The 27,386-nt window shown below is 44.0% G+C and overlaps 1 long non-coding RNA gene across 1 annotated transcript in view; it reads left to right on the top strand.

Annotated features, from left to right (window-relative positions):
- The first annotated feature begins 3,161 nt into the window (after positions 1-3,161).
- Positions 3,162-27,386, top strand: part of LOC117348667 — a 58,734-nt gene continuing 34,509 nt past the window's right edge. The window contains exons 1-3 of the long non-coding RNA XR_004537027.1: positions 3,162-3,302; positions 5,041-5,158; positions 8,891-9,008. This is a non-coding gene — a long non-coding RNA (uncharacterized LOC117348667). The remainder of the gene's footprint in view (positions 3,303-5,040; positions 5,159-8,890; positions 9,009-27,386) is intronic.

Genomic DNA, 27,386 nt, shown 5'->3' on the forward strand with positions numbered 1-27,386 from the left:
TCACATCTAGAAGTTTTCGGAACTTCTATTTCTCCATATTTGCTCAAATCCTAGTCGTTGACAAAAAATGCATCACTTAAATCCTACTCCTTAGCTGAGGCTTAAACCCTCAACCCCCAGTTACTAACCCAGCACTCATCCCTCAAGGTAGCCAGGCTTTCACATCAAGAAGTTTTTGGAACTTCTATTTCACTGTGTCTAGGTGCAAATTCCTGGCGAAAGAAGAAACTATCACCTTCGATGGATGCGAGTGGTGTGAGACTGATGCTGGAAAGGTGGTTGAGAAACTATCATCCTCGAGTGATACTAGGATACCGGCGACCCAACCGTCGTGCGTTCGGTGCTCGGTTGTAAACTTTTACTCCGAGTGTGTTGTAGAACAGATTTGTTTTGTGTAATTATGCTTTTGATTACGTTTATGATTATTTTTAGTTTGCAGAGTTGCGGGTTATGGCACGGTTTAGGTATTTAGGTTCGATTGTAGTATTGTTTAATATAAGAACGTAAGAGCTGCCTTTGTGGGACAGACTCCTTTTTCCGCCGCCGGCCATCCCGGGTCCCGAGTACCTAGGTAGATCCCGAGGAGTGACATGGATTTTAGGCTGCTTTTCCTAGGATTTCCCCGAGCCGTCTCAGTAATTACCTACGATTGACACAGAGACACAAGGCACAAATAAATCGAATCAGATAAGAGAAGATGAAATCAGTTCGCTTAGCAGAGTTTTAAAAAATATCCACTTTGGTGACAGTCAGTGCTTTTACAACATTGACGTGAAATGCTAATCTCTAAGTCCTCGCCTCTGCATACTAAAGTCGCTAGGAAATGGGTCATTATTGAGACTTACTTAAATTCTGTGTAGGGAAGTTCACAGGTTGCTGTGAAAACTATCTTTAATGCAGATCCTCTACAACAGTGGTCTCGAACTCAAACCTTTTGCAGGGCCGTATTTTAGATTTGTAGGTACTTAGAGGGCTGCAGAAAATTTTTTAGCCCCTTACATTAACGGGTGCTAGATTTGTAGACGTTTAGTACAATGGGGGGGCTGAGGTGTTTCTTTCATTCTTTTTTTATGTCTGTCTTTCTTTCTCTCTGATTCTGTCTTTCTGTTTGTCTCTTCCTATAGCCTATCTCCCTTCCTTTTACCTCCCCACTATGCAACAGCAGCATTTCTCTTTCCCCCCCCCCCCTTCCCTGGTCTTCCTTCTCCCTCATTCCCTCTGTCTCCCCAAAAGGGTGCTGCTGCAGTATTCCTTCCCCCCCCCCCCCAGTCTTACACAGCAATCAGCAGCATTTCTTCCCACCCCCACGGTCTCACACAGCCTTCGGCAGCGCAGCATTCACAATTCAGTGCTCCTGCTTGCTTCGGGCCTTTGTCGCTGCTGGGTAACACCTACTTTCTGTTTCTGCCAATGCATCTCATTCCTTCCCTGGTACGGAGACCCTCATACACAGACCTCTGCCAATGCACCTCATTCCTGCCCTGCAGCACCCTCTCTACTGCCTTCAGCTACCTATTCCATTCATTCTCTACATGTATCATTTCATTTGTCATACTTGTGTATCACATTCTTACAACTTCTAGATGTGTGATGGTCACATGAGACTCTGCTGAAAATCTGCTTTCCAGCTATCTGTATTGTGTTCATGCTGATATGACTATCAGGGGGACACTTGCATAGGGCTCTGAAGATCTATTCTTCAGCTGTCTGTGCTGTATACAAACTGTGTGAATCGTATTAGAAAATTCTCAGAAGGAAATCGAATACAGAGGAACATCGGTTATTTCACTGGTTTTTGAGCTGGACCTGAATTTAATTATGAAGGCCTTTTTTCGATTTTCCCATAGTCATTTTATGGGTCAAAAAATTAGAATTTTCCCAGATATTACTAAAATAATACAGGACCACAGAAAGTTGCTTCTAGTTATGAGGGAAGAAGCTGTAAAAATGGGAGCAAATTTCTTGTTATCCTATCCATGTAAATGTCAGATAAAACATGTATTTGTTGAGCCAGAGTAGCTTCGAACCTTTTTGGATGCAAAAAAATTAATGCAATAGTATTAGAGCTGCAAAGAAAAGAAGGCTGGTTTATACCACGTTAAGCTTTATTTGTGTGATGTCTTCTACTGCGAGCCCTGCCACCTGTCTCGCAGGCCACTGTCTAAGCACCATCTGGTGACCCCCGCTCATGGCCGGGTGAGCCACAGGCTGAGCCCCCGCAAGATCGCCACCTGCACGGACCATGAGCTGGAGAACCACAGCATGTACTGCGTGCAGTGCAAGATGCCCGTCTGCTACCAGTGCCTGGAGTTGGGCAAACATTCCAGGGGCCATGTGGAAGCTGCACAAGGTGAGTGCACGTAATTAGTGCCGGAGAGGTGCCGTAGCAACCAACACAATCTGTAGATAAACCTGAAATTCCTGCTAGGACACTGTGAAGAAAGAAAATGCCTTTTCATAGCAGTGCACAGAAACAGGTAGAGATTCCTCATGCCAGTTCACCTTTTTCTAAGTAGCAAGTGAAAAGCGAGGTAACAGGACTACAAATCCCATCAGGCCGAGGGCAGAGAATTCCTAAAGCCAGGACTGGCATAGTTCCAGTGGGGCCGAATCCAGTCGGGTCTTTAGGATTTCCCCAATGAATATGCATGAGATCTATGTGCATGCACTGCTTTCAATGCATATTCATTGGGGAAATCCTGAAAACCCGACTGGATTTGGCCCTCAAGAAGGGACTTTGGGGACCCCTGGCCTAGCAAATCCAGAACTGGTTTTGAGCCAGCTCAACAAGCGCCTGAGCTCAGAATTAGCCAGAACTAAGAGCACACCTGTACTCCAGCACAGGCAGTTAGCCACTGAGAGAGGAATGGGTGGGGTTCCTAGTTGCAGGCAGCCACACAGGAGGAACCCAGCAGGGAGAGAGAAAGAGCCAGACCTTCTCTGCCAGGAAACAGAAGTGCACCAGAGCCTTATACACAAAAGGAGGTAGAGACTCCTCCTGCCTGTTTACCTTTTTCTAAGCAGCAAGTGAAAAGCAAGGTAACAGGACTACAAATCCCATCAGGCCGAGGGCAGAGAATTCCTAAAGCCAGGACTGGAATTGTTCCATTGCCTAGCAAATCCAGAACTGGTTTTGAGCCAGCTCAACAAACACCTGAGCTCAGAATTAGCCAGAGCTAAGAGCACACCTGTACTCTAGCACAGGCAGTTAGCCACTGAGAGAGAAATGGGTGGGGTTCCTAGTTGCAGGCAGCCAGACAGGAAGAGCCCAGCAGGGAGAGAGAAGGGAACCAGAAATGCAGGTAGGACCTCAGGATTGGGAAGGTTTTGTTGAGGACTCCTACACAAATGAAAATTATATAGAAATGAATGAACTCACAGTATGGCAGAAATTAGTAAGGATTTTTTGTACGCTGCTGACCCTGATTTAATGGAGTGGGGCTGAGGAACAGTAGAAAAAGTTTGGAGTTTATCAAGAGGAAATTGTTGGTGAATGATTCCAGACTAGACGGGCAGTATTATTTAAAGCCTCTTGCTGAAAGAAGGTTTTTTTTTTTTTTGCCCCTTTGTTGCATGGCACTTGCACAGCCTAAATTCAAGCAGGACTAAGTTTGTTTTTCTGTGATACTGTTTGGGGCAGTGCATGAAATTTGGTTACCTAAGGCACTGCTGGCCAAACGACACTGGGGAACTCTTTATTCAAAATCTAGTGGGATTTTTGTTGGGGTTTTTTTTATACCAAAATCTACAGGGCCAGTACAGATCCCAACACCTCTGAGGGTATTTTGGTTAATAAAACCCCAAGGTGGATTTTCCCCAGCGAAAGGACTGACAAGAAGTCATAGCAGAATCTGGTCGAAAACAGTGGGTGGGCCGGGAAGGGCCTAGCCCCATTTGGCAGGTGTAGGCCTGAGAGCCTCGGAGAAGACCATTAAAAAGGCTGACATAGAAGCCAGTGGATGGCAACAAGCCAAATAAAGGAAACAAATAGATTGGTTTTGTTTGTATTTTGTGCAAGGACTATTGTTTGCTTGTATTTTTGGAACTTACTTTTGAATTGCTACTAACTTGAGTTAAATGCACCAAGTCTGGGGTGAAATAAAGATTTGTGGCAAGTGTTTTGCACTATTTTTAGAACTTTATTGCAGTCCTTCCCATCCGTGGTCTGTGTGAATTAGGGTATTGGCCCCTGGACAAGTCCAATCGGCCACGCCCAGTCACAATATGAACATGCTATGCCCAGATTTCACCACATCTTAGTAAAAGGACTCCTTTATGTCCAATAAGTTGTTCTCTACTGAATGCTTTTAACAATGTGGGAATAAGTTAGCGTTTCCACCTGGCTCGCTGCTAAATTGTCTCATATCTGCATACTGCTGTCAATCATATGCTCTCCCCACAATCCGTCAGCCAGACATTATTCCAACAGTATACTCAAGTTCAGGGGTGGGCAACTCCAGTTCTCGAGGGCTGGAATCCAGTTGGGTTTTCAGGATTTCCCCAATGAATATGCAAGAGATTTATTTGCATGCACCGCTTTCAATGCATTTTCATTGGGGAAATCCTGAAAACCCAACTGGATTCCAGCCCTCAAGGACCAGAGGTGCCCATCCCTGCTCTAGTTGCTGATCCCTAATTATCCCAGTACCTGACATTTTTTTACTGTCAGTGCACATAAGCATACTGATGATAGGACTATTTAAGGCAGGGGTGTCAAAAGTCCCTCCTCGAGAGCTGCAGTTGGGTTTTCAGGATTTCCCCAGTGAATATGCATGCGAACTATTAGCATACAATGAAAGCAATGCATGCAGATAGATCTCATGCATATTCATTGGGGAAATCCTGAAAACCCGATTGGATTGCGGCCCTCAAGGAGGGACTTTGACACCCCTGATTTAAGGGATCTCAAAATAGTAGCTTCTTTCTCTGTTGTTATGCCCCGCCCCTGTGAGATCCTATAAATGTGAGTGATGCATTATTCAACCTTAAAGTGTAGAATGTGCCAATCTCTTCTCTCTTAACTGTTTCTTTTTTTTTCAGCTGTGATTACCTTTCTCTGTCAGATGCAGACTTTTGGAATTCACTTCTGATTATGTAAATATAAAAATAAAGAGCAACCGGGAAGAATGCCTTCTTTAGGGACTTCATAGAGATTGAGGTAATTCTACAAACTTGTGCCTTGAGCTTTGCACCACTTATGTGCATCGAAGGTGGCTTTAATTGGCGTTTTCATGCATAAGTGCAACAGGTGCTATTCTATAAATTAGCACCAAGTCCTACAGCAGGGGTGCCCACACTTTTTGGGCTTGCGAGCTTCTTTTAACCAAGTCAAAATAATCTTAGCGCAGGGAGCTGTGCTGAATGGCCCGTGCTGCTCTCGACGCTCATAGGTTCCCTGCGCTAAAATCCACTATTGCAATTTAGTAAAAGGGAGCCATAGTGCAAAAGATATAAATTGTCATAATGGACACATTTTGATCACTAAATTGAAAATAAAATCATTTTTCCTATATTAGTTGTCTGGTGATTTCATGAGTGTCTGGTTGCACTTTCTTCTTCTGACTGTGCATTCAGTCTTTCTTCCTCCTGCATGCTTCTCTCCTACAGACCTCATTCCAACCAACATCTCTCTCTGTCCCTCCATGAGTCCAACTTTTTCTTCCTCTCTCCCTACCTGCCCCCTGCCACCCGACACACTCCATTCCCTCCCCTGACTTTTTCTTCCTCTCTCTCTGCCACCTTCCCTTTCTTTCTCTCTCTGTCCCTTCTTTCTTTCTCTCTCCCTGCCCCTCCTTTCTTTCTGTTTGCTTTTCTTTCTGTTTGCTTTTCTTTCTCTCTTGTCTGTCTACAGAGAAGGCAGCACTGTTAGTTGGTCAATGGAGGAACAGCAACTTGTTTAATTCCAGGAAGCATGAAGCTCTGTGTCTTTCACTCTCCCTGTCCCCTCCCCAAGCCACTGTCTTTCTTTCTTTCTTTCTCTCTCCCTGCCCCCTCCCAAACTGCCACCGCCACCAAATTCTCTCTGCTTCCCTGACGAGTAAAAGCCAGGCCTGTGCATCCTTTGCACAAGCGTTCCCTCCCCCCACCCCCCAACGCCAATTCTGGCGTCAGAGAGGAAGTTCCGGGCCAGCCAGGCACCGAAGGCCCGGAACTTCCTCTCCGATGTCAGAATTGACGTCATGGTGGTGGTGGGGGGGGGGGGGTAGGCCTGGCTTTTGCACATCGGGAAAGCGGGGAGCATACAAAGACAACGCGAGTTGATCATGAGATCGCGTTGCCCTTGCGATCTACTGGTCCATCGCAATCGACCTTTTGGGCACCTTTGTCCTAAAGCATATAATTCCAAAGTAGACATAAACATGGGAGGCGCATGAGCAGACTTCTACTGCACGCCTCATATTACGTCAGTCACTAAGCCCACATTACCCCTCTCCTCAGGTCACTTCATTGATTCCCTATCCATTTCTACATACAATTCAAACTCCTCTTACTGCCCAGGCACTCTGCTCGTTGGGTAAATCTCTCTTATCTGTACCCTTCTCCTCTACAGCCATCTCCAGACTCCATCCCTTCTCTGCTGCACTGTATGTCTGGAACAATCTGCCTGACTCAGAATGTCAGGCTCAGTCTTCGGCAGTTTTCAAATCCAGACTCAAAGCCCACTTCTTTGAAGATACTTTAAATTCCAAACTCCAAGCCGCCTTCTAAGCACCAATATCTGTCATATTATTCCTTCTGTAATTCCCCCACCTGAGCACTGTGTATTGAAGCACCTTCTTGTCCAGTTTGTTTGTCTTGACTAGATCATAAGCTCTTTTGAGCAGGGACTGTTTCTTCTGTGTTTTGATGTCCAGTGCTCTGTATGTCTACTAGTGCTCTAAAATGATTATTATTAGTAGTACGATGCCAACGAACAAGGGGGAATTCTTTAAATGGTGCTCCAAATGGACACACAAATATTCAGTGCTGTCATTCTATAAAGGGCACTCACCTTTTATAGTATAGACCATGGTACTGATTCCCACACCTAACTTTAGGCATCAGACTTTCATCTGCTGAAAAATGGTATAAATGCTGGCATCGTCTTCAAAAATAGGAGCAAAATACACCGTATAGTTCCAGTCTAATTTACTCTCAATACTTCAATCCCAGAACACTATTCATTTTTCAACAGAAACTTTTCTTCCAATTTACTTAATCATAAACAATGTTCTTAAAAATATATTAAATCATGCAATATATTATTGTATAGTGCTCAGAAAGCATCTAAGTGCCAAAATGGTCACCAAACTGACCAGATGACCACTGTATGTATGAAGATATGATCCTCCCATACTCCCCCTCCCCCCTCAGCAAAAAAAATATCTGAATGAAACAGTCCATACCAGTGTCTAGAACAGCAGCACCTGGAATGGGAAAGCCTAGTAGAACTCCACACAGATGTCTTACGTGGCCAGGTGCGTAGACTGGTGAACCATAGAGAGGAGAAATCAGACCCATAAGCCACTCTAACCACAACATTAATGGTGGAAAGTGTGAGCCCACCAAAACACTACTGTACTACTATATAGGTGCTACCTGCAGCCATAAGGGTTATTGTGGTAGTAAACAGGTGGGTATAGTAGGTTTGGGGGTAGTTTTGGTGGGCTCAGCATAAATTATAAGGGGTATATGGTGAGATATATATCTGGCACCCTTTATGTGAAGTTCGCAGTAGTGCCCTATAAGGTGCCCCACCACTTTATTTGCATGTTTATGTGGCCAGTCCATTACAGTGCTTGCCCTTCCCACAACTAAATGGTGCTGATTTGGATGTTTCTAACTTGGACGTTTTTGTGGACAAAAATAGTGAATAAAGTTAGATGTCCTGGTGGTCTAGATACTCTGACAGCCAAGACATCCAAGTAGGCAATTAAGAGCATAAGAACCATAAGAACAGCCTTACTGAGTCAGACCAATGGTCCATTCTCATTGTGGCCAATCCAGGTCCCTAGTACCTGACCAAAACCCAAGGAGTAGCAACATTCCAGAATCCCAAAGAGTAACAAAAGATTCTAGAACCCCAAAGAGTATCAAGATTCCATGCAGAATCTCCAAGAATAGCAAGATTCTGGAACCCCAAAGAGTAGCAACAGTCCATGCTTCTGATCAAGGGAAAGCAGTGGCTTTCATGTCTTTCTCAATAACAAAGACATGGGGACATCTTGTTCCAAAATGGATGTTTCTTCACCTCCGACTTTGGATGTCATGCGGGAAATGTCCAAAGTCAGACTTAGACGCCCCATTGAAAATGGCCCTCCATGTCATAGTAACATAGTAGATGACGGCAGATAAAGACCCGAATGGTCCATCTAATATGCCCAACCTGATTCAATTTAATTTTTTTTTTTTTCTTCTTAGCTATTTCTGGGCAAGAATCCAAAGCTCTGCCTGGTACTGTTCTTAGGTTCTAACTACAAAGCTCATTCCAGCCCATCTACACCCTCCCAGCCATTGAAGCCCTCCCCAGCCCATCCTCAACCGAAGGCCATATTCAGACACAGACCATGCAAGTCTGCCCAGTACTGGCCTTAGTTCTTCAATATTTACTATTATTTTCTGATTCTAGATCCTCTGTGTTTATCCCAAGCTTTTTTGAACTCTGTCACCGTTTTCCTCTCCACCACCTCTCTCGGGAGTGCATTCCACCTCTCTCGGGAGCGCATTCCACCACCCTCTCCATAAAGTAGAATTTCCTAACATTGCTCTTGAATCTACCACCCCTCAACCTCAAATTATGTCCTCTGGTTTTACCATTTTCCTTTCTCTGGAAAAGATTTTGTTCTACGTTAATACCTTTCAAGTATTTGAACGTCTGAATCATATCTCCCCTGTCCCTCCTTTCTTCTAGGGTATACATATTCAGGGCTTCCAGTCTTTCCTCATATGTCTTCTGACGCACACCTCGTATAATTTTTGTTGCCCTTCTCTGGACCACTTCAAGTCTTCTTGCGTCCTTCGCCAGTGAGGTAAGACTTCTTTTGGCTGAACCCATGGTGGTGGTAAAGGCCATTAATAATAAAAACTGTTGTTTGTATTGTTTTTATATGTTTTTATGTGCTTGATTTATATACAGTATGTTTGATATGACTAACAATTTTTATATTACTGTTTCTATTACAGTTATTTCAGGTTTACTCAGCCCAATCCCTGTTAGATGGGAATAGATGTCAAATCATCTGTATGTAAAAAAAAAAAAAAAATGTTTGGACACACTAACACTAATTCAGCTATTGTTTGAAATATCCTATACCAGTCTTGACTAACCCCGGAAGGCAATAGAATAAAGCCATGCACTTCGTAGGCATTCCCTCCCACTTCAATAGGAACAATCCCTTATATGGGAACTTAGATGTTGTACATTGAATCGTCGGCCACTTACTTATAATTGCAGTCCCTCTCCCTTTTCTTCCTATCCTAGGGGACGTATAGATGGAATACATCTTAGATAAACCCTGAGTCATATAACTATCTTCCTCTTGTTTCTTTTTTTTTTTTTTTTTTTAATATCTTTATTCATTTTGAAGCCATAAGTAAGTGCAACATATAATACAATCATATTACACTATAAAAGCACTTAACTACAATTAAAATTGTAATCTATGACAAATAGATAAATCACCCCCCCCAATTATATACAAAAAGTACACTCAAATTAAGAAATTAAAAATATATTCCAACCCACCCTAGACCACCTTCCTCTTGTTTCAACCATGTTTCCATTAAAAAAATCAAATCTCAGGCTTTCTATAAGGTCCATGCCCATATATAAGGTCGGTAGTCTGTCTATGAGTGGAAGGAGGGAGAGGATGCACAATGAAAGGAACAGAGAAGCTCATTATTTTAGTACTACCAAGGACTATTCTATCGTCTTCTAGGGCAGGGGATAGATAACATACAGTAGACTTCACTGGCATTTTGTTCCATCGCCACTATCAAAAGTTGATATAATGAATTCACTCTTGCTTGAAATGAAATAATGCGTTCAATAGCTCCCTGGCTCTGCGATAGGTTTTTCTTTGTCTGCTTCATAACAGATTTTTTTCAGGAGAAGATATGTCTATTGACTGAGTTACCAGAGCACAGTGAGGTGTCTGCACTGAGGCGTATCTTATTATTCAAAAAGACTTCCGGAATAAAAGGAGAGAAGAGAAGAAAATCAGCCTCAGCGTGGGTAACATGCTACACAAACTCTGTCTGTTTAGCTTTGTGGTAAACAGAGCATTTTTCTCCTAATTCCCGCTATTTGACTCCATCTGCCCTCTGCTGAATGATAACACATAGTTTAACTTAGTGGCCTCAAGCTCAAACCCTATGCAGGGCCACATTGTGGATTTGTAGGTACTTAGAGGGCCTCAGAAAAAATAGTTAATGTCTTTTTACAGAAATGGGAAAGAAGGTACCAGGCCTCGAGGCAAAGCAAAATCAACAAAGAGGTTCTGGAGATGTCACATCCAACCTGTGGTCATTGAGCCTTTATTTGCAGTTTGTATCAAAGTTTCATAACAAGTCTTAAAACAAATAAAGTTCCAAAACAACAAAGTCCCGAGTAGGATCCGAGTTTCGGCGATACCATCGCTTTCCTCAGGGGCCAAATTTGAACTTGCAAAGCTCTGTAAACTGTGTGTGTGAATGCGTCGGTGTCTCTCCATCCAAAAAGAAGCACTTATCTTCCCCAAGCCATTCAGTATCTTTAACATACTTCCCTCCTCCCCCACCCCCGGTTTGACATCTGTCATTTGATTCCATCCCCCACCTCCTTGGTCCTTTAAATTTGCCCTCAATTCTCAACATCACCAACAGCAGCAGCAGCTGTGGGCAGTCCATGGGGGATTTCCTTCTTTTGTACCACCCCTCTGGAAATAGGAAGTAGAATCAGAGGAGGTGGAATCGGTAAAAGGAAGGCTTGTGGACCACCCAGAAGTCATCTGCTTTTAGTCTTGTGGCTGCTGCTGTTGCCAGTTCCATTGAGAATTGAGAGGAAGTATAAAGAACTCTGAGGTTGGGAGCATATGGCAGATGTTGAATAGAGGAGGGGAGAGCAAGAATGGCAGCGAGTCAGAGATGCCAACTGGGAGGAGAGAGAGAAGGAAAGTGAATAAGATGCCATACCATAAGTGGGGGGGGGGGGGGGAGGGCTAAATGATGGAGAGATAGTGGAACCTAGGGGCAGGGAAGAAAATGTTGATACCTGTGGGAGAAGAAGGAAGAGGGAGAAATACTGGACCCCCATGGGAGAGAGAGGGACATTTGCAGAATTCCTAGGGAGAAGGGCAGGAGCAAAGGAAGCCAAAGGGAGAGATGATGGAGATGGGGAAGGACACAGAGGATGATAGGCATGTGAGGAGGACTGGGGACACAGAAGGGTGATACTGGACAGGGCAAGAATACAGACACAGAAGGGAGATGCTCAGCAGGGATAAAAGATGGCAAATAGAAAAAGAGACCCTGGTTAGAGAGTTAAGAGAAGACCAAGGAAACCAGAGACTGTGATCAAGACAATTAGAAAAACAAAATAACCACATGATAACGGTAGAAAAAATTTTATTTTCTATTTATTGATTAGAATAAGTCATGTTTTAGAATGTACATCTGCAAGAACTGGTTTTAGTCATGACTGGAGGTAAATGTCCAGCTGAGCGGTTTACGTTAGTGAATTGACATTCTGCTTGTTAAGATCATGCAAGTTTAAAGACTTTTTGTCTCTGGTAATGAATGGAACAAAATCATTTTCTTTTGTGATAATCTATATATATAAAATCGGATGTATGTATGTTTCAGCATAACTCTAAAACGCATGGAGAGATTTCAACCAAACTTGGTATACAGGACATATTACTTACTATCTGGAGGGAAAACCTCTGTGGGGTAGGAAAGGATGACGTGTAAAAATGATCATAAATGACAAGATATTGCTGTTTAATGCATAGTTTTGGCAGCGTAACTCTGAAACGCATGGAGAAATTGCAACCAAACTTGGTATACAGGACATATTACCTACTATCTGGGGAAAAAATACTGTGGAGGTGGGATGGGATGATGTGTAAAAATGATCATAAACGACAAGATATTACTGTCTAATGCATAGTTTTGGCAGCGTAACTCTGAAACGCATGGAGAGATTGCAACCAAACTTGGTATACAGGACTTATTACTTACTATCTGGGGAAAATACTGTGGGGGGTGGGAAGGGGTAACATGTAAAAATGATCATAAACAACGAGATATTGCTGTCTAATGCATTATTCTGGCAGCGTAATTCTGAAACGCATGGAGAGATTGCAACAAAACTTGTAATGCAGGACATATTACTTACTATCTGGGGGGAAAATACTGTGGGGGTGGGAAGGGGTAACGTGTAAAAATGATCATAAACGGCAGATATTACTGTCTAATGCATAGTTTTGGCAGCGTAACTCTGAAACGCATGGAGAGATTGCAACCAAACTTGGTATACAAGATTTATTACTTACTATCTGGGGGGAAAATACTGTGGGGGGTGGGAAGGGGTAACATGTAAAAATGATCATAAACAACGAGATATTGCTGTCTAATGCATTATTCTGGCAGCGTAATTCTGAAACGCATGGAGAGATTGCAACAAAACTTGGTATGCAGGACATATTACTTACTATCTGGGGGGAAAATACTGTGGGGGTGGGAAGGGGTAACGTGTAAAAATGATCATAAACGGCAGATATTACTGTCTAATGCATAGTTTTGGCAGCGTAATGCATGGAGAGATTGCAACCAAACTTGGTATACAGGACATATTACCTACTATCTGGGGGAAAAATACTGTGTGGGTGGGAAGGGGTAACATGTAAAAATGATCATAAATGGCAGATATTACTGTCTAATGCATAGTTTTGGCAGCGTAATGCATCGAGAGATTGCAACCAAACATGGTATACAGGGCATATTACTTACTATCTGGTGGAAAAATATTGTGCGGGTGGGAAGGGATGACGTGTTAAAATGATCATAAATGACAAGATATTGCTGTCTACTGCATAGTTCTGGCAGCATAACTCTGAAACGCATGGAGAGATTGCAACCAAACTTGGCGTACAGGAAATATTACTTACTATTTGTTGGAAAAATACTGTGGGGGTGGGAAGGGGTGACGTGTAAAAATGATCATAAATGACAAGATATTGCTGTCTACTGCATAGGTCTGGCAACATAACTCTGAAACGTATGGAGAGATTGCAACCAAACTTGGTGTACAGGAAATATTACTTACTATTTGTTGGAAAAATACTGTGGGGGTGGGAAGGGGTGACGTGTAAAAATGATCATAAACAACAGATATTACTGTTTACTGCATAGTTCTGGCAGCATAACTCTGAAACGCATGGAGAGATTGCAACCAAACTTGGTGTACAGGAAATATTACTTACTATTTGTTGGAAAAATACTGTGGGGGTGGGAAGGGGTGACGTGTAAAAATGATCATAAATGACAAGATATTGCTGTCTACTGCATAGTTTTGGCAGCGTAACTCTGAAACGCATGGAGAGATTGCAACCACACTTGGTATACAGGACATATTACTTACTATCTGGTGGAAAAATACTGTGGGTTGGGAATGGGTGAAGTGTAAAACTGATCATAAACAGATATTACTGTCTAATGCAGGGGTCTCCAAAGTCCCTCCTTGAGGGCCGAATCCAGTTGGGTTTTCAGGATTTCCCCAATGAATATGCATGAGATCTATGTGCATGCATTGCTTTCATTGCATATTCATTTTGGAAACCCTGAAAATCTGACTGGATTCGGCCCTCAAGGAAGGACTTTGGAGACCACTGGTCTAATGCATAGTTTTGGCAGCGTAACTCTGAAACGCATGGAGAGATTGCAACCAAACTTGGTATACAGGACATATTACTTACTATCTGGTGGAAAAATACTGTGGGTTGGGAATGGGTGAAGTGTAAAACTGATCATAAACAGATATTACTGTCTAATGCAGGGGTCTCCAAAGTCCCTCCTTGAGGGCCGAATCCAGTTGGGTTTTCAGGATTTCCCCAATGAATATGCATGAGATCTATGTGCATGCATTGCTTTCATTGCATATTCATTTTGGAAACCCTGAAAATCTGACTGGATTCGGCCCTCAAGGAAGGACTTTGGAGACCACTGGTCTAATGCATAGTTTTGGCAGCGTAACTCTGAAACGCATGGAGAGATTGCAACCAAACTTGGTATACAGGACATATTACCTACTATATGGGGGAAAAATACTGTGCCGGTGGGATGGGTTGACAGGGTGACGTTTAGAAATGATCATAAATGACAAGATATTGCTGTTTAATGCATAGTTTTGGCAGCGTAACTCTGAAACGCATGGAGAAATTGCAACCAAACTTGGTATACAGGACATATTACCTACTATCTGGGGGGAAAATACTGTGGGGGTGGGATGGGGTGACGTGTAAAAATAATCATAAACGACAGATATTACTGTCTAATGCATAGTTTTGGCAGCGTAACTCTGAAATGCATGGAGAGATTGCAACCAAACTTGGTATACAGGACATATTACCTACTATCTGGGGGGAAAATACAGTGGGGATGGGACGGGGTGAAGTGTAAAAATGATCATAAATGACAAGATATTGCTGTCTAATGAATAGTTTTAAATGAGTGAAACTGGCTTCAATTGATAGACTGTCTACAGAGAGAAATCAAAAAATATTTTGTATTACGCTCAGAGGTATGAAACTCCTGAAAGGGGTGACTTCCCCTCACAATGAGAGTTTACCTTCCAGTCATTGCGAACTTCATATAAATGATCACTCTCTGAGACCAAAGTAAATTGAATGTATATTCGTTATAGCTTTGTAAACCTGTTTCAATAAATATTTCTTCTTCTCTTAATTATAATTTTCTTAACTTGCAGGTAGACAGAGTAATTAAATAAGCACTTCACTTATAAGAACATAAGAAGTTGCCTCCGCTGAGTCAGACCAGAGGTCCATCGCGCCCAGCGGTCCGCTCCCACGGTGGCCCATCAGGCCCATTGCCTGAGCAGTGGTCCTAGACTATTTTTCTAATCTATCTCTACTCCTATCCCTATCCTTAATTCTTATCTGTACCCCTCAATTCCCTTGTTCTCTAGGAACCTATTCAAACCTTCTTTGAAGCCATGTAACTTGTTCTGGCCTATCACAGCTTCTGGAAGTGCGTTCCACATATCCACCACCCTCTGGGTGAAAAAGTACTTCCTAGCGTTTGTTCTAAACCTGTCCCCTTTCAATTTCTCTGAGTGCCCCCTTGTACTTGTGCTTCCCCATAATCTGAAAAATCTGTCCCTGTCCACTTTTTCTATGCCCTTCATCAGCATTTCCACATTGAATTTCTGTTTTGGAAGTTTCAATTTTATTGTATTCTCCAGAATGTGAATGCAACAGAGTGACGTCAACACGGAAAAGCACGCTTAGAGCCTCCCCTTTCTTTTTAAAAGCAGGATCGGATGTCAGCGTTTGTTTCAGTTGAAAATTTTTTTACATTCTAAAACGGTATGTAATAGATATGTGCTTTTTATCTTCATGTGTTGCCAACGACTTTGTTCAATTTGCACTGCTATGTGGGCATGAACATCTGTCTACTTAGCGTATGCTGTTTTCTAATGATTTATTTTATTTTTGCATTGCAGATATGACCACAATATCACGGAGATTGATGACACTGTTTCTCCACAGAGAATTTTGTAAGCGTTTAATCGGGTCTCCTGAAGCAGATTCCAAAACGGGGCCATGTTGGGACCTCTGAACCATTCATAAAGATAAGTGAAGTGCTTATTTAATTAATCGGTGATATCTCTGTCTACTTGCAAGTTAAGAACATTAATTCTTGTCATTTTCTCTGTTCATTTTTTCAGTGCTTCCAGAAACCGCGTCGAGCTCTACGAACGTGGAGATGATGCGGTATACAAACCTAAGGATTAGATTAGATTAGTAATCCTCACTGTGGGGACCTTTTAAATGGTGCAGACTTTACTGTGTGAAAGCTATTATTGCAGAACTGGGGTATTTGGATCTGGGGGTTTGCTCAGAGAATCGGATAAGGAGAATCATATTGGGGCGGATTCTGCTCTGGAAAGGGGAATTGAATGGGGGGTGGGACTGGATCTTGGAGGGATCAGGAGTCTGCTCTGGGGGGAGGATCAAATCATGAAGGAATTGGAAGTCTGCTCTTGGGGGAGTGGATCATGGAGAGTTCAGGAGTGTGTGCTGGGGAGATTGGATCATGGAGGGATCAGGGGATCTGCTTTGGGGCATAGGGATCGAATCATGAAGGTATCAAATTTAACCGCTGTAGAAGACCTGTACTGGGCTGTCACCGTGTTGCACGTTTGGGCTCCCGCACTCTCTGCCAATGCATATAACATGGGAAGCATCTGTCTGTCCTGTATGCTAGGAATGCCCCCTGCATTTATTGTATAGGCGATGTCCTTAGTGCATCCTAACTTTTGCAATTAAGATGAAGCAAGTGCAAAAACTTATTATATTTTAGTCATTGGGCAGCAATTGGAAAAGAAAGAAAACACATTTTGAAGCCTGTTATTGAGAGAGGCATGGGGGAAGCTACTGCTAGCCCTGGATCAGTAGCATGGAATGTTGCTATTCTTTGGGTTTTGGCCAGGTACTAGGGACCTGGATTGGCCACCGTGAGAACGGACTACTGTGCTTGATGGCCCATTGGTCTGACCCAGTAAGGCGATTCTTATGTTCTTTTGTTCTAAGGCCGCAATTATAAGTGTTCTAGAACTCAAAAGTAATATAGCAGCACAAGGAAGCTTATTTAACAATCAAGATTTCCTTTATTACCTTGGTCTACATTCCTTCATACATAGAAAAAGCCACTGATGAACAGATGTGTCATCAAAGACACTATTACTGTATGTCTCATTCAGTATAAACAGCATTTTGCTTTCACTGCTTTCATTAAAATAGCATTAAACTGCTCTCTATAACAGTTCTGCGTAGAAACATGTGTCAATATAACACTAACTTTTCCATAGATTGAATGGGAAATAGATATTAGGCCTCTCATTTTTTATTTTTGGCTGGCAAGAGCTTTCAGATGAGACCTCCCAAAGGATCCCAGAACGGGTTACAAAGGTACATTCACAGTATAGAAGGACAAAATTATTGAAAGACATTTTTGGCAGACATAGCTTAGAAGAATTTGCGGCATTGGTAGAAGATATTACATGGCATAGCATAGATTTAGGACAGCATTCACTGTACTAACAGAACAGAACATAATTGTAGTAAGGTTTTAGTGTTGTAAGCGAGTACATGATTGATGGTCGGCAGTTTAGGTCCCATTAGTAGCGTCGGTCATTATGGAGCTCGTGAGTAGCGTTGGACATTAAGGAGCTGGATTTGTGAAGAGGAAGGTTTTCACGGCCTTCCTGAAGTTCTATAGATTGGGGATGATGTGCCAAAATCTGGGTATAGACTGTGAATAAGAGCGTTTGCGGGCTGTTAAAGTTTGAGTGAACAACCACATAACCTCTTGGGTTGATGCGATTCACAAAAAGTAAAAATACTGGACAATCCCAGCAATCTACAGATTAGACATTAACCTTTTTTTAATTCTCTAGAAATCTTGTGAATAGTATCGATTTTAATAATTTTCTGAAATGAATGTAAGAACAAGACCTTAGGAATAAAGAACATAGTTCCCTGTCCCAGCTTGCCGCCTGGTAAGCAAGTAGGCGCTGTTGGAACGTTTTTGGAGTACAGCCTCGAACCGGAGGAAAAATCAAAGAGGCAGAATACTCGTAACTCAGCAAATTGCCAAGGCAAGAAAGATTGGGGGAGAAGAATCAGTTGTCTGGGACCCATATAAACCACACAGATTTATCAGGAGGTGGGTGGGAGAATAACAGTCTCCTTTAAACCCTCTATCTGAATCCTACAAACCCAGGAAAAACTGAGGGAAACATAGAATTGGAGCCTGAATAGGATGCCCTGCTTCTACTGGCTCAGAACAGATGGAATATATAGAACAAGGTATTGAACTGAGCTAATAGGTCAATAATCCTTTCATATATGGATTGATTGAATGATTTCTTTTTTTATTTGGAATTTGTTAGACCACTACATCAAGACGATGTACAACCCAAATACTAAATATGGTAATAAGCATGTAACGCCCCCCTTCAGGTTGGCTCTGGGTCCAAGGCCCGATCTGGCTGGAGTCTGCCAAAAGCAGTCTCTGTTGGTCCCTCACTTGGTTAGCGCTCGGGGCCTCCACCTGGGAAAAAGAAGTGTTAGAGAGTGGGTTTGCCCCCTTCTCGCGCCCCCCCCCCCCCCTGGAAAAATCCAAAACAGCTTCTGTGAACAAGGTTGGCGAATAAATTAAACTTATTTATTTGAACTATGTACATAGACCTAATCACAAAACAAATTGTCAGGAATAGCTTTCAACAATTCCAATACTTCTACACTTAAACCAATATTTGTGCAGTTAATTCAAAGGCGTTTATATACTATTCAGGTATTCATATCAGGTGGTTTATAGTCTCTTGAACCTTTAATTCTCAGTTCAAATTCAGCATTTCCAAAACCTTTTGTGCCTTTCTGTTCTAACTGCCAATACTGTAGTTGTAGGCTCCTCTCAAGTTTCTTGACTGAGTCACTAGTTGGGCATGGCTGTGTACCTAGATCCCTCTTTCTAATGCTCTCATCCAATCCTTCCTGGCCAGTAGGCCTGCCCCTGTGGAAGCCTCTTGGTGGTTTTCCCTTAGCTCTGAGGGCCCCAGCCCTTCAAAGAGTACTCCACTTCTGTCTCTCGTCTCAAGGGAGCTTTTTCTCTTGTTGGGCCACTGGTGCCATTTGCACCCCAGTGGCTTGGCACTTCCATTGGGCTACTAGTACCAATCTACACTCCAGTAGCCTTCCTCTTTTTTGAAAGGAGTTTCTGGAGTAGTTCCTTGCTGGAGTCCTGGTTACCAGCCCTCCTATTAGTACACAATATACCAGTTCTAAAAAAAAAAAAGCTCTGTATCAGCCAGTGACAAAGCTTCCCATCTTGAGAGCTACCTCCCAAATGAGTATAATGCGCAGATATCACTCTATGTAGCATAAACTTCCTGGGCTTGCTTCCCCCCAATTTTCTCCCTCCTTTGAATTCATGGGGAGTGGATTTCCAATTCCCCCTATTCTGACTCAGCTCTGCTCAGTTCATGTCCCCATATTCCTTTGCACCCACAAACTTTATTCCCACTCATGAAAAATCTCTTAAAATGCATAACATGTCACCCAAGTATCTGAATGTTCATCCCTCAGTGCATAATTTGCATAGGGTATTAACCAAACCTTTGTGCAGCTCAGCCATGTGAGTTTCATAAATTAGATACAATTCTCCTGCAGTCAGATAAATGCTAGACAGAAACCCTTTTTTAGTTTTTAACACAGACACATAACTGGTTTTAAATCCACTGTTCTCAAACACCACTTTCTAAGCTCTGACAGAAACCTACTCCCAAGGAGGGTTTCAAGCATATACAGAAACAGTTCTAAGTCTAATCCCAGACAACAGAAACGGGAGAAATGGGTACATAGTAAAAAAAATACCTTGAAAACAAATGGAATAGAGATATTAAACAACAAAAGGTAGGGGGAGATTTTTTTTTCTCTCTCTTTCTGCGTGGTGGAAGGTGGTAGCATTTTACTATGCTGTTCTGCTGGAGAAGAGAAGTAGTTTAATGATCAGCACAGTGGATTGAGAACTAGCATAACTGGGTTCAATTCCCATGATAGCTCCTTCTGGCTCTGAGCAAGTCACTTAACCCTTTAGGCTGGGCGCGATGGACCACTGGTCTGACCCAGCAGCGGCAATTCTTATGTTGCCCCATGCACAAAATATCGTATTTTTTTTACTCCATTTGACACACATTTTCCTCCCCAAAAGTGAGTGGAAATAAGGGTGCATCTAATGGAGTGAATACCCAAATTGCCCACCCCCTGTTAACTTATTTTAATGCTGCCACCCTCCCTTTCTTGCCGTCCCTCTCCCCATCCCCACCCCGGGCGTGGGACCAGACAGGCAATCTGGTGTGCTGCTATGCTGTGAGAAAACAGAAGAGGAGGCAGCCGCATCTGCCATTCACAACGGGGACCAGGCAGCCAGAAACCCTTGTGTGCCACTTTTAGCGAGTGAGGCGCCAGAAGGTCAAAAAAGGTACACGCGCGGGGGATGGGGAGGGAGGGAGGGAGGCCAGGGCTTTCCTGCTGCCTGCCCACCTACCCGCCCTGTCCCTACCTACCACTAGACTACCAGAGGGGGGACAGGGTGCAGAGCTTGGCAAGGAGTAGGGTTGGGTGCAGAGCCTGGCAGGGAGGATTTGGTTCAGAATGGGTTTTTTTCCTTGTTATCCTCCTCTAAATTATGATCAGGTGCGTTAATGGAGTGAAAAATACAGTAAGTACCTGTAGGTAAACTGCTTTGAATGTAACCACAGAAAGTGTAGTACATCAAATCTCATTCCCTTTCCTAGAGGGAGTTATGCGTATACTTCAAAAAAACCTTTTCTCATGTTATAAGACTTGATTACCAAAAGACTCTGTGGTATTTCAAATATAAAACTGTAATATCGGTGATGTGTCAAAACCGCGCGCAGACAGAGCCGGGCCGACAATCGCGCGCAGGACATCAATTTGAAAGTGCTCTGAGGGGGTGTGTGTGGGGGGGTAACACCCCCCCCACACACACACACAACTTAGTAGTGTTGGTGTTGCTGTTGGGGGGTGTGGGGGGGAAACTACCCCCCATTATAGAGGAAACTCCACCCCCAAACACCCCCCCCCATCAGCAACGCCAACACTACTAACTCTGTAACAGAACGACTGCCACGGCACTGAACTTCCAAAAAGGGAACAACGAAGGGATGAGAGTCATGGTGAGGAAGATTAGGAAGAGAATAAGCATTGTAAATATCCTAGAGCAAGTATGGTCCCTTTTTAAGGACACAGTCACCGAGGCGCAAAATCGTCAACAAGGAACTGGCTTAGCTCACTGTAGCAGTGAAGGAAGCGATCTGAGATAAGAAGACTTCATTTATGGAAAAGGACAAAAATGGATGAAAACTGGAAAAAGCACAAACATCAAAACAAGTGCCATAAGGCGGTAAGAGGGGCCAAAAGAGACTATGAGGAAAAAATAGTCAAGGAGGAAAAAAAATTTAAGCCGTTCTTTTGATATATTAAGGGGAAACGACCCGCGAAGGAAGCAGTGGTGCCGTTAGATGACCATGGAATAAAGGGAGTACTAAAGGAGAACAAATCCATCACCATCAAACTAAACGCATCTTTTGTATCTGTATTTACCAAAGAGGATATATACAATATATCAGAAGCTGATAGGCTATACATAGGAACTGAAGACGGGAAACTGTCAGGGTCGACGGTCAGCCTAGAAGAGGTACGCAGGCAGATTGATAGGCTTAAAAATGATAAATCCCCGGGCTCGGATGGCATCCACCCGAGGGTAATCAAGGAACTGAAAAGGGTTATAGCTGAACTGCTTCAACTAATAGCCAATCTATCGATCAAATCAGGAAAGATTCTGGAGGACTGGAAAGTGGTGAATGTTACGCCGATCTTCAAGAAAGGTTCGAGGGGAGATCGGGAAACTACAGACCAGTGAGTCTGACTTCGGTACCGGGAAAGATGGTAGAGGCGCTGATAAAGGACCGCATCATTGATCACCTTGACAGACACAATCTGATGAGGACCAGCCAGCACGTTTTCAGCAAAGGAAGATCTTGCTTGACAAACTTGCTGCACTTCATTGAGGGAGTAAATAGGCAATAGACAAGGGTGACCCTGTCGACATTGTATATCTAGATTTTCAGAAGGTGTTCAACAAGGTCCCGCATGAACATCTACTTTGAAAAATTGCGATCCATGGAATTGAGGGTGATATCTGCCATCATCTATTATATTACTATGTTACTATATACTCACATGGATTAAAAACTGGTTGGCGGATAAGAAAGAGAAAGTGGGGGTAAATGGACAATACTCGGACTGGAAAAGCATCACGAGTGGAGAGCCACAGCGTTCAGTGCTCGGGTCCGTGCTCTTCAACATATTTATAAATGACCTGGAAATTTGTATGACAAGTGAAGTGATTAAATTTGCGGATGATACAAAGTTATTCAGAGTAGTGAGGACACATTCGTTGTAGGTCTTCGCAATAAACACACTTGAGGAATGGGCCCCGAAATGGCAAATGAGGTTCAAAGTGGAGAAGTGCAAGGTGATGCATGTTGGTAACAAAAATCATATGCACAAATACAGGATGTACTTGGAGAGAGCCCCAGGTGCTGTACTTGGAGAGAGCCCCAGGAAAGAAACTTGGGAGTGCTTGTAGACAAGTCATTAAAGCCGTCCGCGCAATGCGCAGCGGCGAAAAGGATGAATAGAATGCTAGGAATGATTAAGAAGGGGATCACAAACAGATCTGAGAAGGTTATCATGCCGCTGTACCGGGCCATGGTGTGCCCCAACCTGGAATACTGCATCCAACACTGGTCGCCGTACATGAAAAAGGAGATATTACTACTCGAAAGGGTCCAGAGAAGAGCAACAAAAATGGTTAAGGGACTGGAGGAGTTGCCATACAATGAAAGGCTAGAGAAACTGTGCCTCTTCTCCTTTGAAAAGAGGAGACTGAGAGGGACATTTCTAAGATATTGAAGCGAATTGACTTAGTAGAGAAAGAGAGATTGTTCACCCTCTCCAAGGTGGAGAGAATGAGAGGGCACTCTCTAAAGTTAAAAGGGGATAGATTCCGTACAAACGTAAGGAAGAAGTTCTTCACCCAGAGAGTGGTAGAAATCTGGAACGCTCTTCTAGAGGCTGTTATAGGGGAAAGCACCCTGCATAGATTCAAGAAAGGGTTAGATAAGTTCCTGCTGAACCAGAACGTACGCTGGTAAGGCTATACTCAAATAGGGGACTGGTCTTTGATCTAAGGGCCGCCGCGTGAGCGGATTGCTGGCCATGATGGACCACTGATCTGACCCAGCAGCGGCAAATCTTATGTTCTTATGTTCTACAAAGCCGTGGTAGAGAGTTCTACCACAGCCCAGAATGCTAAATGCTCCATCGCTCATAGGAATTCATTGAGCATTGGAGCATTTAGCACTCTGGGCAGTGTTAAGATATCTCTAGCACAGCTTAGTAAAAAAAAAAAAAAAAGGGGGGGGGGTTAATGAGAATCTTATCCATTATTGCTTAATTTTGAGGAAATTATCAATGCTGTATTTTATCACTTGGAAAAATAACTAAGAAGGAAATTGTCATTTATTCTTCAAGGTTATACCTTTAGATATTTATAACTAGACTTATATGCTTGTTAATGACTCACTAGCTATGGAAAATGTAATTCTGCTCTCAGCCTAACAGAGGCTTATGAATGGTTTTCATTATATTACAGTAATATAGAAGGAGATTGAAATGCAATGATATTGTTAAAGTGAAAGCAACGTTTACTTGGGATACACAGGTCATATGTTTGCATCAGGTGAATTCTGTACCTTCGTTTTTCCTGTGTAAAGCAGTTGGGATGAAAATATAGACTCATCTGTATTATCTGCATCTTTTTCTCTTCTGCTATGCCGTCTGGAGTGACTCTGAGTCTAACAAGCAATTAATGGCTTTAAAACCAATAAGGTTCCTGCAAGGCACAGTATCCTAAAATTAATTACCGTATTTAGAGAGACTTTCTGTCTTCTATCTTCTCTGCATATGAAAGACTCTTCCCAGCTCAGCAGGTTCCCAGTTCATTTAGAGCACAGGAATAGGAGATGGAAATGTATACTAGAGCAGGGGTGGGCAAACTTTTTGACTCATGGGCCACAATGGGTTCTTAAATTTGACAGAGGGGCCGGAGTAAGAGCGTCTTTCTATCCCCCCATCCCGCTGTGCAGCAAAACCCTTGCCCAGCTTCCATCCTTCCCTCTCTCCCTCCCATTCTTTGTGCAGCAGAACCCTTGAGCACCTGCCCCCACTGCCCAGCCGAACCCCCGCTGCCCCTCCATCCTTCCATCCCATCCGAACTTCACTGACTGAAAGCCCTTCATACCTTCCTCCAGAGCAGCGTCAGGCCAACAGCACTCTAAACAGGCTGCTTCACGGCCTTCTCTCATCGTGGCCTTTCATGTGCCATGTTACTGATGACATCAGTGATGCGGCAGAGGGAATTCCCCAACGAGAAAAGGCCACAAAGCAGTCTGTTTAGAGTGCTGCCGGCCCAGCGCTGCTCTTCACTACTCTCTGAATAACTTTGTATCGTCTGCAAATCACCTCACTCGTCGTACCAATTTACAGGTTGTATATAAATATGTTGAAGAGCATGGGTCCAAGCACCAAACCCTGCGGCACTCCACTCATGACACTTTTCCAGTCTGAGTATTGTCCATTTACCCCCCACTCTCTGTTTCCTATCTGCCAGCCAGTTTTTAATCCACGTGAGTATTTCACCCTCGATTCCATGGCTCGCAATTTTTCGAAGTAGTCGTTCATGCAGAACCTAGTTAAAAGCTTTCTGAAAATCCAGATATACAATGTCGCCCGGGTTACCCTTGTCTATCTGCCTGTTTACTCCCTTGAAGAAGTGCAGCAAGTTCGTCATGCAAGATTTTCCTTTGCTGAAGCCGTGCTGGCTAGTCTTCATCAGATTGCATCCGTCAAGTTGATCAATGATGCAGTCCTTTATCAGCGCCTCTACTATCTTTCCCGGTACCGAGATCAGACTCACTGGTCTGTAGTTTCCCGGATCTCCCCTCGAACCTTTATTGAAGATCGGCATAACATTCGGCACTTTCCAGTCTTCCAAAATCCTTCCTGATTTGATCGACAGATTGGCTATTAGTTGAAGCAGTTCAGCTATAGCACCTTTCAGTTCCTTGATTACCCTCGGGTGGATGCCATCCGGTCTCATGGATTTATCATTTTTAAGCCTATCAATCTGCCTGCATACCTCTTCTAGACTGACTGTCAACCCTGTCAGTTTCCCATCTTCGATTCCTGCGTATAGCCTGTCGGCTTCCAGTATGTTCTGTATATCCTCTTCAGTAAATACAGACGCAAAAAATGTGTTCAGTTTGTCAGCGATGGCTTTGTAAGATGTGCCTTGCTCATGCTCCGGGGCCCTGAATCCCTCTGTGCCTAACTTACTCTTTTCGGCCGGTCCTGCACTTTCCTAGACTATCGGGGTGGTGCATGGACAAGATTCATCGGCACACCAGCCCGGTCATGAGTGGCAAGCCGAGCCGCAGCGCTAAAGAGAGGGAGACCAGATCGGCGCAGCCTGAATCCAAGATGGCGGCGGGAGATGAAGGTTCCGCGCTCCCCTTGTCTGAGGCCCATATTGCCGCGTTGTCGGCTTCGGTAGTGCGGGCGTTGGATTCCTGTTTTGACCACCTATCGAGCCAACTCTCGTTGCTCGAATCCCTCTTGGAGGAGACTACCAGACGTACAGGTAAGCCGCTTCGGCGGCTGATTTAACATCCCTGAAAGCTCAACTCCAGAGGCAAGCTGACAAATTGGAGGATCTCGAGAATCGCTCGAGACGGGATAATTTACGCCTGGTGGGCCTCCCCGAAGCGGTCCCGGACTCTCGGCTACTTTAAGCCTTGGAGTCCTGGCTCCAGATAGAATTGCCTCTTCCGGCTGGTGTGGGTCCTGTGAAGCTAGACCGAGCGCACCGCCTGGGCTGGCAATCCGACGACCGAGATCAGGCTCGGGTCACTATCTTTAAAATCCACAACTCGGCTGCAAAGGCTGAGCTGATGAGGCAATATCGCCAGAAACAGAATACCCTTTTTTACGAGGGTACCCCAGTGCGCTTATTTCAGGACTACTCCCCCGCGTTGCAGGACCGTCGGCGGTGCTTCTCCCATGTGTGCTCGGCACTCTATGAATGGAAGCATCGATTCCAGTTCCTCTATCCAGCTCAGCTAAAGATTTGGACCCCCACAGGCTGGCATACCTATACTTCGGCGGAGGTGGCGCAGGCCTATTTGGATGCGTTGCCCGGAGAGGCTGGGCCTTCCTCGGCCCCCTGAACCCTGTGGCGCGGCTGGATCGTGGTCTGGGATTTCCTTTGGGGAGAAGTACTCCTAGTTCCTGTTGATAATGGGTCTCTGGGGATTTGCTACCTCCCTGATCTTTTTCAGACCTCTTGCCTCCTGGTTCCGAGTGGGGTGACTGCTCTAGCCCTGCTCTTGCGCTGCTACGTCGCACCTGTGACACTACAATCCTGCTTTCTTTTGAGTTTACACCCCATTACCAAGTGTAACACCATGTATTTCTTTTATGCATTTGTTGGGTACAATCTTGAATGCTAGTGACCTGGGGGGACTGCTTTTTGGTATGATTGTCTGGATGTAGGGGAGTGGGGTTTGGTGTTGCTCCTTATTAGGCTGTTTCGCCTTGGTGTCTTCTCTCGGTGACCCTTTTGTGGGTGGCAGCCTTGCCTCCTCCCTTACGTGGGCCCTTGAGTGCTTGATGTTCGTTTAGTATGTGAGTTTGTTGTTTGTGCTTGCTAGGGAATGCCTGGGGGATTGCTTTTCTCGTTTGGGGTTGCGGAGTGACTGTGTTGGGACAGCTCTGAGTTGGAAGGGGGGAGTGAGCTTGTTTCTTTGTTTGCTTGGGGTTTTGCTTTGGCCTTTGAGTTTGGCGTTTCCTTCTAGATCTACAGTTGATTGGGGTTTTCCTGTGCGTTTGCGGATGCTGAGTGGTTTTCAGGTATGGATGTTAGAGACCCCTTTTGGGAGGGTAGGTTGGGGGGTTGTGGTGCTACCTGAGGCTCCGTTTGCCTCTGGATTCTCCTGGGTGGCTCAGAGTGTTGAGTGGGGGGCATACTGTGTTGGATCTTGGCGAGTTTAGAGTGGGTGGGGTTGAGGGATTGGAGGCCCTGTTTACGTGTTAGTGTGACTCTCTCTTTGTTCCACGTTTGTGAGACAAGGTTTTCACTGGTGGTTGGGCTTCTGGGAAAATGGGTTTGGGTGGTAACGGAAGGGGGGGGGGTTGGGTTGAGGTGGGGGTGGGGGTTGGGGGATGGGAGGTCCTCCGTCCGTCGTTGGCCTGTTTCATGTTATCAACATGTGCTATATTTTTGTTTATTTTATGGTCACTGCCACTTATTCGGCACTGCTCTGGGGGATGGCTGGGCCCTTGGGGTGGTATTCTTCTGTTTCTATTTTCCTTTCTGCTGTGCTTTTCTTGATTTCCTGACGTGAGTACTCCTTTTAGACTAGCATCTTGGAATGTTGGGGGCATCACATCGCCTGTAAAGCGGTCTAAAATTTTAGCTGC

This window comes from Geotrypetes seraphini, chromosome 14 (assembly GCF_902459505.1).
Source record: "Geotrypetes seraphini chromosome 14, aGeoSer1.1, whole genome shotgun sequence".
NCBI classification, from domain to species: domain Eukaryota; kingdom Metazoa; phylum Chordata; class Amphibia; order Gymnophiona; family Dermophiidae; genus Geotrypetes; species Geotrypetes seraphini.